Genomic DNA, 14,309 nt, shown 5'->3' on the forward strand with positions numbered 1-14,309 from the left:
ACGGATATTGCAGGTGAAAACCTGAGGAAAATCCAACCAGGAAGTACCTCTTAGTTTGAATGCTCCCTGTTCCATTGCATGCCTTCCCTCCACTTAAAGGGATATCAACCAGATTAATTTCCCTATGGCTACCACATGGTGTGAACAGTCTTTAGACATAGTTTCAGCCTTTTATTCTGAAAAATGTGCGAGAACTATCACATCGCATCGGTGGATGGCTGGGTGCCAGCAGAGTTTTGCATGCGCAACAGCTTGGAGCAGACATTTTCTCTCTCTCTCCTATTGAAAAAGCTACGGTCTGGTTGAAATATTATTGATTATTTATTGTTGAGTGTAGGGGACAGTACCCTCCCTTTGCAACCCTAAAACTGATTGATATGTTCAGTCATTGTGGTCATACTTCTACTGACTGTAGTGACTGATAGTTACTGAAAAGTAGGCTAATCATGATGTCTTTTTCTCTCATGATGATAAACGGTAGTAATGCACTGACAGATACATATTTTTTTATTGAGAACTACACTATATATACAAAAGTATGTGGACACACCTTCAAATTAGTGGAAGCAATGTCAGCACAAGAACTGTTAGTTGGGAGCTTCATGAAATGGGTTTCCATGGCCTACCAGCCGCACACAAGCCTAAGATCACCATGCGCAATGCCAAGGGTCGGCTGGAGAGGTGTAAAGCTCGCCACCATTGGACTCCGGAGCAGTGGAAACATGTTCTCTGGAGTGATGAATCAAGCTTCACCATCTGTCAGTCCGACAAACAAATCTGGGTTTGGCGGATGCCCGAATGCATTGTGCCAATTGTAAAGTTTGGTGGCGAAATAATAATGGTCTGGGGCTGTTTCTCATGGGATGGGCTAGGCCCCTTAGTTCCAGTGAAGGGAAATCCTAGCACTACAGCATACAATGACATTCTAGATCATTCTGTGCTTCCAACTTTGTGGCAACAGTTTGGGAAGGTCCTTTCCTGTTTCAGCATGACACAGCCCATGTGCAAAAAGCGAGGTCCATACAAAAATAGTTTTTTCAAGATTGGTGTGGAAGAACATGCCTGGCTTGCACAGAGCCCTGACCTCAACCCCATCGAACACCTTTGGGATAAATTGGAACACCAACTGCGAGCCAGGCCTAATCGCCCAACATCAGTGCCCGACCTCACTAATACTCTTCTGGCTGAATGGAAGCAAGTCCCCGCAGCAATGTTCAAAAATCTAGTGGATAGCCTTCCCAGAAGAATGTAGGCTGTTATAGCAACAAAGGGGGGACAAACTCCATGTTAATGCCAATGATTTTGGAATGACATGTTCGACAAGCAGATGTTGTAGGTTCACATTTTAGTGTATTTAAAACTGTTACTTCTACAGTGGGATACATAAAGTACAACATGGTTGCAGTCACAATCAATTGGACCTCTGGTAGGATGGGTGATAGAATGTTCAATAAAGTATATAAACTGAGAATTGAATCAACTGTATTGAACTCCTTAACTTGCCAAACTGGTATAGTGTTTTGAATGTAGAATTTGGAGTTATTATAAACTAATCTGTAAACAAGTCAAATTTAGCAAGATATTCGTTTATATATTGTAACTGTAGATTAGTCCACTAGCAGATCTGTAAGGAAAGCCTGTAAATGTTACTAAAAATGTGATATTTAATAAATAAACAAATTTGATACAAAGTTGCTGATGATTTCAATGGTAGCTTATGTAACAGGCCACTTCTCCTCTGCAACATAAGGGTGTGACACTGTAATGACAAAATGGCTTTGTTACAAAAGTATGCCTAAATATGTCTAAAGTATTTGAGAAAACGCACCGAACAGACCTATGTTCCCGGGTTTTGACTTGTACAATGTGTGGTTACCATCATTAGTCTGAATAGGTAAGGTACGTCAACAATGCATTTCGCTGAAACCACCACTGAAGTCTCAGTCAACATCATGTTAGCATTAGGACTCCTATGGCTTGTGAGCTGTGAGTATTTTCTACTTTTCAAATAATACAAACATTTTCAAATTAATATTTATGTTAATTTCCTGAACAAAATACTTTCCCTGAGTGTATTCATTTGTCCATGCAGCCGTAGCATCCATCCTTGTCAAATGTGAAGATGCAACATCTGAACACAAAAGTAAAGTATTTCTGTTTATTGTTTTGTAGTGATTAGTGTTTTGGAAATATTTAATACATCAGTGTATACAATACAGTATATATTTTTACAACAGAAATAATACACACACTTACACTTAAGGAAAATCCTAACTTCCACTTAAGTCACATTTTCAAAAAGAAAATGAAGGGTTCACCCCTTATTGGTTTTTGTTTTTATGCAGAGATCTACCCAGCAAAGATATTTGGACCATCTAGCGTGACTGAAGGGGTAAACATCCATTTTAAATGTAGCACTACTGGCATCAGAGGACCTGAGGACAAGTTCAATTTTTACCTTTGCAAGAATGGAGTTGGGATAAGAATTGCGCTGCTGGAGAAAGGTGAAGATGATGCTATTTTCGACATGAAGAATGTCACAAGAGAAGACTCAGGCAACTACAGCTGTGTGTACACCAGAGATAAACTTGTACCCAGTCACTTGAGGTCAACAGGGGAGAATTTAGTAGTCTTTCAGGTTGATGAAGAATGGAAAGGTAAGATTCTGTCAATATCTTTGTATATTGTATGTTTGTAATGATAAGATAGCTATTCATACGGTATATTTGTCCATTTGTTGCAGTGCTGTTTGAATATTCGTAATTCAGTCACATTTTCAGCCAATACATTGCTTTGTAATGAAAGGCTACATACTCTAACTGAGCAACAAGTTAAATATGTGAATCTCACAGACAGTTGTTTATTTTTTACTTGTATGCAACTACAAAGCCCAGTGATAAATAATACATATATTAACAAATGGATTTATATTTGAATATCCACTGCTGTACAACATAGACATAGTCCAACTGCAACCTACGGATAATTATATCAGGGAATTAGACTGGCACTGCAAGGGTAATCATTATTTACACTGTATCAGACACATTTCAATGTTGCTGATGTGAACACCATAAACAATGAAGAAGAGGTCAGAGGACTGATGTGTTTCTTCAAATTGAATCATTCAGTTGACTACACTCTGCCCATATTTGGTAAAGATGTCTGTCTCTATAGAAAACTGGTATTTTGGCCCATTCCACAAGTACACAAGGTAGAGATAGTTATCTAACGTTTCAACAAAACTTTAACACCATGATCATGTCTTTATCCTGGGGGAGTATATTTCAAATAATTAACCTGTTTTGTCATATTTTTGTAACAATATTAACTTTAAATTTGTTTCACGTTTTGCAATTTATTCCTTGTCGTAAGAGGCCATAGCCCAAACAAAAGGTATGTCAACGTTGTTTCATTAACGTTGTTATCGTTAACCAGAAACGTTCTAGTATGTTTTTGACATTTTGAAGATTGAATTCTAATTTAAAGGTGCTACACAGGTTTTTTGTTGTTGTTGAATTTTGTATTTTAATTTCAGAAAATATTCATAATATATCTGTAGTAATAGTGGAATGATAGTGTTTCACAGTATTACTTACCCACCAGTGTATTGATTGACTGTGATATTCGCCAATTGATTTTGTTCTGCCGTCGGCTTCAACGCCCCAGCCGGCTTGTCCAGCGCCCATGCCTCGGCCGGCCCGTCAGGGTCGCCTAGGTGGGACGCCGGGTGGTGCCCCTAGAAGGACTCACCTGGACTCCATTACCTTGTTGATTTCCCCTCCTATATCTGTCTGTTTCTTTGGTTAGATCCCTGTGTCAGCATAAATGTTGTTGTGTGTTCCTGTCCAGACGCTGTCCTGTCCTGTTCAATGTCCGTGGTTAATTACATTTTCACTCCCTGTACCTGCTTGTCATCTCCAGCATCGTTCCTGACAGTGACTCACCATCACTTACAAAGCCCTAGCTAAAACAGACTCAAAGATCTAATGTTGCTGAAAAAAATTAAATCCACATCAGTAGATACCAACCTACACCATTAGTCACTACATATGAATCCCACAGCCTCGAGTCTCTAACTGTAATGATACAGGTATCGAGGTGACGGAGTACTAGAAAGTCAAAGAAGATGATAAAGTAGTAACCCATAGTAACTGATTGAACAAATACATTACATGTTTGGGTTGCATTGTAATCAGAACATCATATCATAGAAATTGTCCAAGTCACTACTTCTTAAATGCTGCTGCATTAGCGAGCATTTACCATACATTTAGCTGTAGTTAAATTCATCACAATATACGCATGCACACAGGTTCTCTGGCCGATTATATACTTTATACTTCCATTGAAGTAAGATTTGTCCTTATTGATGTTATAGGGGAAGTTTTAGGGTGTGAAAGATTGAGGGGGGTTTATTCCATGTCATTGACCACATGGATACACTTAGAATAAGATCTGTCTAAATGATGATGCATCTGTCTACATTTGGTCTCTATTTCAGAGGCTGCACATGGTGTGATACTGGTCAATGTAATCCGACTGATAAGTTCAACAGTTGTGGTCATTCTTCTATTGACTGTGGTGGCTGTTAGTTCCTGCTGTTCAAAAAGAGGTAATTAAGATGATTAATATGTCTTTCTGGATGACATACAGTAGTGATCTACTGACAGATAACAACTGTTGGTAACCCTTCGTGTTAATACTCTCTTCATAATGCATTACAAACAAGTACACTGAGTGCACAAAACATTAAGAACACCTTTCCATGACATCTGTCATGTACTGTCATGTTGTGTCTTGTTTCTGTCCTTTCCCTTCACCCTGTCTCCCTCTGCTGGTCGTTGTTAGGTTACCTTTTCTCCCCCTCTTTCCCCCAGCTGTGCCTTGTCTCCTCCTAACTACCTCGTCACCCCTTTTCCCACCTGTTCCCTTTTTCCCTCTGATTAGTCCTCTATATCTCTCTCTGTTTCTGCTCCTGTCTTTGTCGGATTCTTGTTTGTGTTGTTCATGCCTGAACCAGACTATCGTCATGTTTGCTGCAACCTTGTCCTGTCCTGTCGGAACCTGCCGGTCCATCTGAGCCTACGTTTTGTTTTGTTATTAAAGAAGCTCTGTTTACGTTAATTCGCTTTTGGGTCCTCATTCACGCACCGTAACAGAAGAATCCGACCAAGAATGGACCCAGCGACTTCGGATCCTCTCCACTCAGCCGTCGAGATCCAGGGAGCGATGCTAGGCAGACACAAGCAGGAATTGTCTGCTGCTCGACATGCCGTTGAGACCCTGGCCACCCAAGTCTCCAACCTCACAGAACAGGTTCACCATCTCCGCCTCGATCCACCGGCCACTTCCAGGGCTTTCGAATCTCCGGAGCCCAGAATCAATAACCCGCCGTGTTACTCTGGGGAGCCCACTGAATGCCGCTCGTTCCTCACCCAGTGTGATATTGTGTTTTCTCTCCAGCCCAACACTTACTCCAGGAGCACTGCTCGTGTCGCCTACGTCATATCTCTCCTTACTGGACGGGCTCGTGAGTGGGGCACGGCAATCTGGGAGGCAAGGGCTGAGTGTACTAACCAGTATCAGGACTTTAAGGAGGAGATGATACGGGTTTTTGATCGATCTGTTTTTGGGGAGGAGGCTTCCAGGGCCCTGTCTTCCCTATGTCAGGGTAATCGATCCATAACAGACTACTCTATTGAGTTTCGCACTCTTGCTGCCTCCAGTGGCTGGAACGAGCCGGCTTTGCTCGCTCGTTTTCTGGAGGGTCTCCGCGCAGAGGTAAAGGATGAGATTCTCTCCCGGGAGGTTCCTTCCAGCGTGGATTCCTTGATTGAACTCGCTATTCGCATTGAGCGACGGGTTGATCTTCGTCACCGAGCTCGTGGAAAGGAGCTCGCGTTCTCCGTTGCCCCCCTCTCCGCATCACTACCATCTTCCTCTGCCGGCTCGGGTGCTGAGCCTATGCAGCTGGGAGGTATCCGCATCTCGACTAAGGAGAGGGAACGGAGAATCACCAACCGCCTCTGTCTCTATTGCGGTTCTGCTGGTCATTTTGTCACTTCATGTCCAGTAAAAGCCAGAGCTCATCAGTAAGCGGAGGGCTACTGGTGAGCGCTACTACTCCTGTCTCTCCTTCAAGATCCTGCACTACCTTGTCGGTCCATCTACGCTGGACCGGTTCGTCAGCTTCCTGCAGTGCCTTAATAGACTCTGGGGCGGAGGGCTGTTTTATGGACGAGACCTGGGCTCGGGAACATGACATTCCTCTCAGACAGTTAAGGGAGTCCACGGCCTTGTTCGCCCTGGATGGTAGTCCTCTCCCCAGGATTCAGCGTGAGACGCTACCTTTAACCCTCACTGTTTCTGGTAATCATAGCGAAACCATTTCTTTTTTAATTTTTCGTTTACCTTTTACACCTGTTGTTTTGGGCCATCCCTGGCTAGTTTGTCATAATCCTTCCATTAATTGGTCTAGTAATTCTATCCTCTCCTGGAACGTCTCTTGTCATGTGAAATGTTTAATGTCTGCTATCCCTCCTGTTTCCTCTGTCTCTTCTTCACAGGAGGAGCCTGGTGATTTGACAGGGGTGCCGGAGGAATATCACGATCTGCGCACGGTGTTCAGTCGGTCCAGGGCCACCTCTCTTCCTCCACACCGGTCGTATGATTGTAGTATTGATCTCCTTCCGGGAACCACTCCCCCCCGGGGTAGACTATACTCTCTGTCGGCTCCCGAACGTAAGGCTCTCGAAGATTATTTGTCTGTAGCTCTTGCCGCCGGTACCATAGTCCCCTCCTCCTCTCCCGCCGGAGCAGGGTTTTTTTTTGTTAAGAAGAAGGACGGGTCCCTGCGCCCCTGCATAGATTATCGAGGGCTGAATGACATAACAGTGAAGAATCGTTATCCGCTTCCTCTTATGTCTTCAGCCTTCGAGATCCTGCAGGGAGCCAGGTTTTTCACTAAGTTGGACCTTCGTAACGCTTACCATCTCGTGCGCATCAGGGAGGGGGACGAGTGGAAGACGGCGTTTAACACTCCGTTAGGGCACTTTGAATACCGGGTTCTTCCTTTCGGCCTCGCTAACGCTCCAGCTGTCTTTCAGGCATTAGTCAATGATGTCCTGAGAGACATGCTGAACATCTTTGTTTTCGTTTACCTTGACGATATCCTGATTTTTTTCACCGTCACTCCAGATTCATGTTCAGCACGTTCGACGTGTCCTCCAGCGCCTTTTAGAGAATTGTCTTTTTGTGAAGGCTGAGAAGTGCTCTTTTCATGCCTCCTCCGTCACATTTCTCGGTTCTGTTATTTCCGCTGAAGGCATTAAGATGGATCCCGCTAAGGTCCAAGCTGTCATTGATTGGCCCGTCCCTAAGTCACGCGTCGAGTTGCAGCGCTTTCTCGGCTTCGCGAACTTCTATCGTCGTTTCATCCGTAATTTCGGTCAGGTGGCAGCCCCTCTCACAGCCCTTACTTCTGTCAAGACGTGCTTTAAGTGGTCCGTTTCCGCCCAGGGAGCTTTTGATCTCCTCAAGAATCGTTTTACATCCGCACCTATCCTTGTTACACCTGACGTCTCTAGACAGTTCATTGTCGAGGTTGACGCGTCAGAGGTGGGCGTGGGAGCCATTCTTTCTCAGCGCTCCTTCTCTGACGACAAGGTCCACCCTTGCGCGTATTTTTCTCATCGCCTGTCGCCGTCGGAACGTAACTATGATGTGGGAAACCGCGAACTGCTCGCCATCCGCTTAGCCCTAGGCGAATGGCGACAGTGGTTGGAGGGGGCGACCGTTCCTTTTGTCGTTTGGACTGACCATAGGAACCTTGAGTACATCCGTTCTGCCAAACGACTTAATGCGCGTCAGGCGCGCTGGGCGCTGTTTTTCGCTCGTTTTGAGTTCGTGATTTCTTATCGTCCGGGCTCTAAGAACACCAAGCCTGATGCTTTATCTCGTCTCTTCAGTTCTTCAGTAGCCTCCACTGACCCCGAGGGGATTCTCCCTGAGGGGCGTGTTGTCGGGTTGACTGTCTGGGGAATTGAGAGGCAGGTAAAGCAAGCACTCACTCAAACTCCGTCACCGCGCGCTTGTCCCAGGAACCTTCTTTTCGTTCCCGTTCCTACTCGTCTGGCCGTTCTTCAGTGGGCTCACTCTGCCAAGTTAGCCGGCCACCCTGGCGTTCGGGGTACGCTTGCTTCCATTCGCCAGCGCTTTTGGTGGCCCACCCGGGAGCATGACACGCGTCGCTTCGTGGCTGCTTGTTCGGTCTGCGTGCAGACTAAGTCCGGTAACTCTCCTCCTGCCGGCCGTCTCAGGCCGCTTCCCATTCCCTCTCGACCGTGGTCTCACATCGCCTTAGATTTTGTCACCGGACTGCCTTCGTCAGCGGGGAAGACTGTTATTCTTACGGTTGTCGACAGGTTCTCTAAGGCGGCTCATTTTATTCCCCTTGCTAAGCTTCCTTCTGCTAAAGAGACGGCACAAATCATCATCGAGAATGTTTTCAGAATTCATGGCCTTCCGTCAGACGTCGTTTCGGACAGAGGTCCGCAATTCACGTCTCAATTTTGGAGGGAGTTTTGCCGTTTGATTGGGGCTTCCGTCAGTCTCTCTTCCGGCTTTCACCCCCAGTCTAACGGTCAAGCAGAACGGGCCAATCAGACTATTGGTCGCATCTTACGCAGTCTTTCTTTTCGCAACCCTGCGTCTTGGTCAGAACAGCTCCCCTGGGCAGAATACGCCCACAACTCGCTTCCTTCGTCTGCGACCGGGCTATCTCCTTTTCAGAGTAGCCTCGGGTACCAGCCTCCGCTGTTCTCATCTCAGTTCGCCGAGTCCAGCGTCCCCTCCGCTCAGGCTTTTGTCCAACGTTGCGAGCGCACCTGGAAGAGGGTCAGGTCTGCACTTTGCCGTTATAGGGCGCAGACTGTGAGGGCTGCTAATAAGCGTAGAACTAAGAGTCCTAGATATTGTCGCGGTCAGAGAGTTTGGCTCTCCACTCAGAACCTTCCCCTTAAGACCACTTCTCGCAAGTTGACCCCGCGGTTCATTGGTCCGTTCCGTATTTCTCGGATCATTAATCCTGTCGCAGTTCGACTTCTTCTTCCGCGATATCTTCGTCGCGTCCACCCGGTCTTCCATGTCTCCTGTGTCAAGCCCGTTCTTCGCGCCCCCGCTCGTCTTCCCCCCCCCCCCCCCATCCTTGTCGAGGGCGCACCCATCTACAGGGTCCGTAGGATTTTGGACATGCGTCCTCGGGGCCGTGGTCATCAGTACCTAGTAGATTGGGAGGGGTACGGTCCTGAGGAGAGGAGTTGGGTTCCCTCTCGGGACGTGCTGGACCGTGCGCTGATTGATGATTTCCTCCGTTGCCGCCAGGTTTCCTCCTCGAGTGCGCCAGGAGGCGCTCGGTGAGTGGGGGGGTACTGTCATGTACTGTCATGTTGTGTCTTGTTTCTGTCCTTTCCCTTCACCCTGTCTCCCTCTGCTGGTCGTTGTTAGGTTACCTTTTCTCCCCCTCTTTCCCCCAGCTGTGCCTTGTCTCCTCCTAACTACCTCGTCACCCCTTTTCCCACCTGTTCCCTTTTTCCCTCTGATTAGTCCTCTATATCTCTCTCTGTTTCTGCTCCTGTCTTTGTCGGATTCTTGTTTGTGTTGTTCATGCCTGAACCAGACTATCGTCATGTTTGCTGCAACCTTGTCCTGTCCTGTCGGAACCTGCCGGTCCATCTGAGCCTACGTTTTGTTTTGTTATTAAAGAAGCTCTGTTTACGTTAATTCGCTTTTGGGTCCTCATTCACGCACCGTAACAACATCGACTGACCAGGTGAAAGCTATGATCCCTTATTGATGTCACTTGTTAAATCCACTTCAATCAGTGTAGATGGGGCTCCTGAGTGGTGCAGTGGTCTAAAACACTGCATCTCAATGCAAGAGGTGTTACTGCAGTACCTTGTTCTAATCCAGCTGTCATTGGGAGTCCCATAGGGAGGCGCACAATTGGCCCAGCGTAGTCTGGGTTTGGATGGGTTAGGCCATCATTGTAAATAAGAATATGTTCTTAACTGGCCTGCCTAGTTAAAAAAGTGTTTTAAGCCTTGAGACATGGATTGTGTATGTATGCCATTCAGAGGGTGAATGGGCAAGACAAAATATTTAAGAGCCTTTGAATGTGGTAGGTGCCAGGCGCTCTGGTTTGTGTCAAGAGCTGCAACACTGCTGTGGTTGTCCACATTCAACAGTTTGCTGTGTGTATCAATGGTCCACCACCTGAAGGACACCCAGCCAACCTGACAACTGTGGGAAACACTTGAGTCAACATGGGCCAGCATCCCTGTGGAAAGCTTTCGACACCTTGTAGGAAGGAACGTTATATCCCGGCGAATTGAGGCTGTTCTGAGGGTAAAGGGGGTGCAACTCAATATTAGGAAGGTGTTCATAATGTTAGGTATACTCACTGTATAATGCCTTATGAGACATGCATAACACATAATTGCAGCAGCTAATAACTGCTCCTAAATATAACTACATTCATGAAGCATTAAATACTAGTTTTACTGTACTCCTCACACATGGCATAATTGTAATTGAACCTACAACAAGGGATTATGCTGTTACATTTTAGTGGGATATAAATTATCAATAGGCTTTTATTTGTCTTTTGGCAAAAGTTATTAACATGCTAAGATATGTGTTAATATATTGTAGAGAAAAGAGCCAAGCAGCAAGTGCCCAAGGAAGATACTTGAGGTAAGCCTAATAATAGTCTATTATCGTCTCCATACTAGTGTTACACAACAAGAGATATTGAAACAATGGACTTTGTTTCATTTTCACAGGCACTGAAGCTAAAAAGGACTACAGCAGTATGTACTGTAATCTGCCAACCTGGTCCAATGGAACAATATGACAGTGAACGCAGGGGGCAAGTTAGCTTTACAGGGACAGCCTTTTGTCAAGAAAATGTGGGAAATGAATGAGCAACATACAATCAATAACCAATGTTACTTTGCTCAATGGTTATTTATAGTACTGTTTTTAGCATTCTTTGCTATAAGTTTGTTGTAACATTACCTGATTCTATAGGGTAGTGACATTCACTATGAAGGAATTAATTCCGAATATATTGACAGAATGCTTAAGAATGTATAGATTGTTTATTGGTATAATTAAGAAATAAGGCATGAGGAGGTGTGGTTTATGTCCAATATACCACGGCTAACGGCTGTTCTTATGGATACCATATACATATACAAACCCCAGAGGTGACTTATTTCTATTATAAACTGTTTAAAAATGTAATTAGAGCAGTAAAAATAAATGTTTTGTCATACCCGTTGTATAGGTCTGATATATATCACGTCCTCTCAGCCAATGAGCATTCAGGGCTGGAACAACCCAGTTTATAATGCATCTTAAGGAAAACTCTACCCAAAAACTATATTTTGGTATTTGTTTAATTAGTCCATTGTTGATATTGTCCCAAAATGTTTTGCATGTCATCAATCAAGTTTTGAAGATAAGTGCCAGATATCTGTATTTTAAAGTTATTTCTGATACATATTCTATCATATAATGCCAAATGCAGCATCTGATACAAAATGCATCATACAGGCCAGATTTCTGTATTTTGAAAGTGACATATCTTTAAAATTTCATTGCTGACATACAAAACATTTTTAGACTCTATCAACAACGGACTAATTCCTATATTTTTTGAGTGGAGTTTTTTTTAAATTCACACAGTTTTTGTCTATGCAAAGATACATGCACAGTTCTTCTCTTATTTGTCTTTTTTCTTTTTCAGTATAGCTACATGTGAAACTGTATAGTTAGCCATCTAGCACAATGAATATTACAGAACCTGTTCATTTCTCTAATGACACGCCTACTCTTGAAACTGAACGTATAATAAGGGATTGAACACTTTGTTACAAAAGTATGGCTGAATCCATTCTCAGCATATGAGGAACGTTATCGGCTATAGTCTGTTTTTTTATTCGTACAATGTGAGGTTACTGTTGTGAGTCTACATTTTGAGGCACATCAACATTGGATTTCTCTGAGACCAAACCTCTACCCAATGTCTCAGCCATCATAATGAGGAGACCAAGGCGCAGCGTGATAAGAGTACATAACTCTTTTAATGAGAAGAACGAACACTGAACAAAACAATAACATGAACCATGACGCTATATGACTAGTGCAAACAGGCAACTAAACGTAGAATAACAACCCACAAACTATCCAAGGAATATGGCTACCTAAATATGGTCCCCAATCAGAGACAACGATAAACAGCTGCCTCTGATTGAGAACTAATCTAGGCAACCATAGACATACAAACACCTAGACTAGAAAACCCCATAAACATACAAAACCCCATAGACAATACAAAACTACACAAACCACCCATGTCACACCCTAACCAAATAATAAAGAAAACAAAGATAACTACGGTCAGGGCGTGACAGACAATACATCATGGCAGCATTAGGACTCACATGGTGAATATGTTCTACTTTTCGAGTGATAGAAAGGATCAAGAGCAACATTTCTTTAAATGATCTATGTTTATAGTATTTACAAAGCTCATCTGCATCATAGAGAAACAGGACTTGATCAAGTATTCTAGTTCCAAGTAGTCACAGCATCCAAACTTGCCAAATCTGAATACACAGTTAAAGTATATATGTTTAAAAATATAGCATCTACATTATATACAGTACTCAGAAAACAAAAAAATGACATTTTATTCAAACAAACAGTTGTTTATCATCCACTTATTCTTGGGAGTTATCTACTTATTGAGTATTCTGATCTATGCAGATACCTACCCTTTGAGGCTCTTTGTCTCAACATTCATGGTGAGAGAAGGGGGTAACAGATTTTAAATGTAGCACTGTCGACCTGGAACAACACTGGGTCGAGGTTCAGGTTTACCTTTGTAAGAATGGTGTTGGGATAAGAATGACAGTTCTGGAGAAAGGTGAAGATGACACCAGTTTCACCATGAAGGATGTTACAAAAGAAGACTCAGGGATCTACAGCTGTGTGTACCCCAGAGATAACCTTCTACCAGATGAAATGAAGTAAACAGGCGAGAATTTACTAGCCGTCCAGGTCTACGGGGAAGAAAGTAAGCTTTTGTTAATGTGTGTGTATGTTTGTAATGATTAGAAACAATGGTGAGTGGATTGCTGTGCATATTCAGAATTTATCAAGTATTTTTTCTTCAGACACAAAAATACAGCATATACTGTTAAACCACAAATTACATTATTGATACTAAATCAACTTACACTTATGGGCAAATTTTTACTTACACTTGTCACGTTGGCATGAGTGATTCAGCCCAAATTACGGCGTGCAGTTTAAAGGCACGGGGACAAGACCAAACACGTAACAAAACACAGGGTTGAAACCCACACAAAAAAGCGAGGAGTACCTCGAATAAATGACACAAATGATTATAAATTATTATCACACGGGACGAGACCAGTAATCATCTGCGCAATCCACAAGGGCACGAAAGCCCAGAACACACTGCACAGGTTCTCACACGACTAACGGACATAGTAACAATAATCAACACCACTATGGTGAACAAAGGGGACATATATATAAATACGATCAGTGGGAATAGGGGCCAGGTGTGCGCAATGAAGGTTCCAGGGGGATCCGTGACACCACTTAAATGAAATATTCTGCTTTTTCTTTTTTAAGTAGAAGTTACAGTTCACCCCTTATTTAGTATTTTGTTTCATGCAGAGATCTACCCCACAAAGCTCTAGGGACCATCTAATGTGACTGAAGGGGGGGACTGTAGATTTTAAATGTAGCACTACTGGCGTCAGAGGATCTGAGGACAAGGTTCATGTTTACCTTTGCAAGAATGGAGTTGGGATAAGAATTGCAGCGCTGGAGAAAGGAAGAATGATGCTATTTTCACCCATATTGATGTTACAAGAGAAGACTCAGGCAACCACAACTGTGTGTACACGAGAAATAAACTCATACCTAGTCAGGTGAACTCAACCAGGGAGAATTATCTTGTCTTTCAGGTCTATGCAGATGTGGAATGTAAGATTCTGACAATGTTTGTGTATAATGTACACTACCGTTCAAAAGTTTGGGGTCACTTAGAAATGTCCTTGTTTTTGAAAGAAAGGCACATTTTTTGTCCTTTACAATAACATCAAACTGATCAGAAATACAGTGTAAAGGCGATTCCGTGATGCAGTTCCTCTGTGTTCTTTTGCCCATCTTAATATTTGATTTTTATTGGCCAGTCTGAGATAAGG

The sequence above is a fragment of the Oncorhynchus mykiss genome, chromosome 26 (assembly GCF_057628025.1).
Source record: "Oncorhynchus mykiss isolate SJ-2025 chromosome 26, ASM5762802v1, whole genome shotgun sequence".
NCBI lineage: Eukaryota > Metazoa > Chordata > Actinopteri > Salmoniformes > Salmonidae > Oncorhynchus > Oncorhynchus mykiss.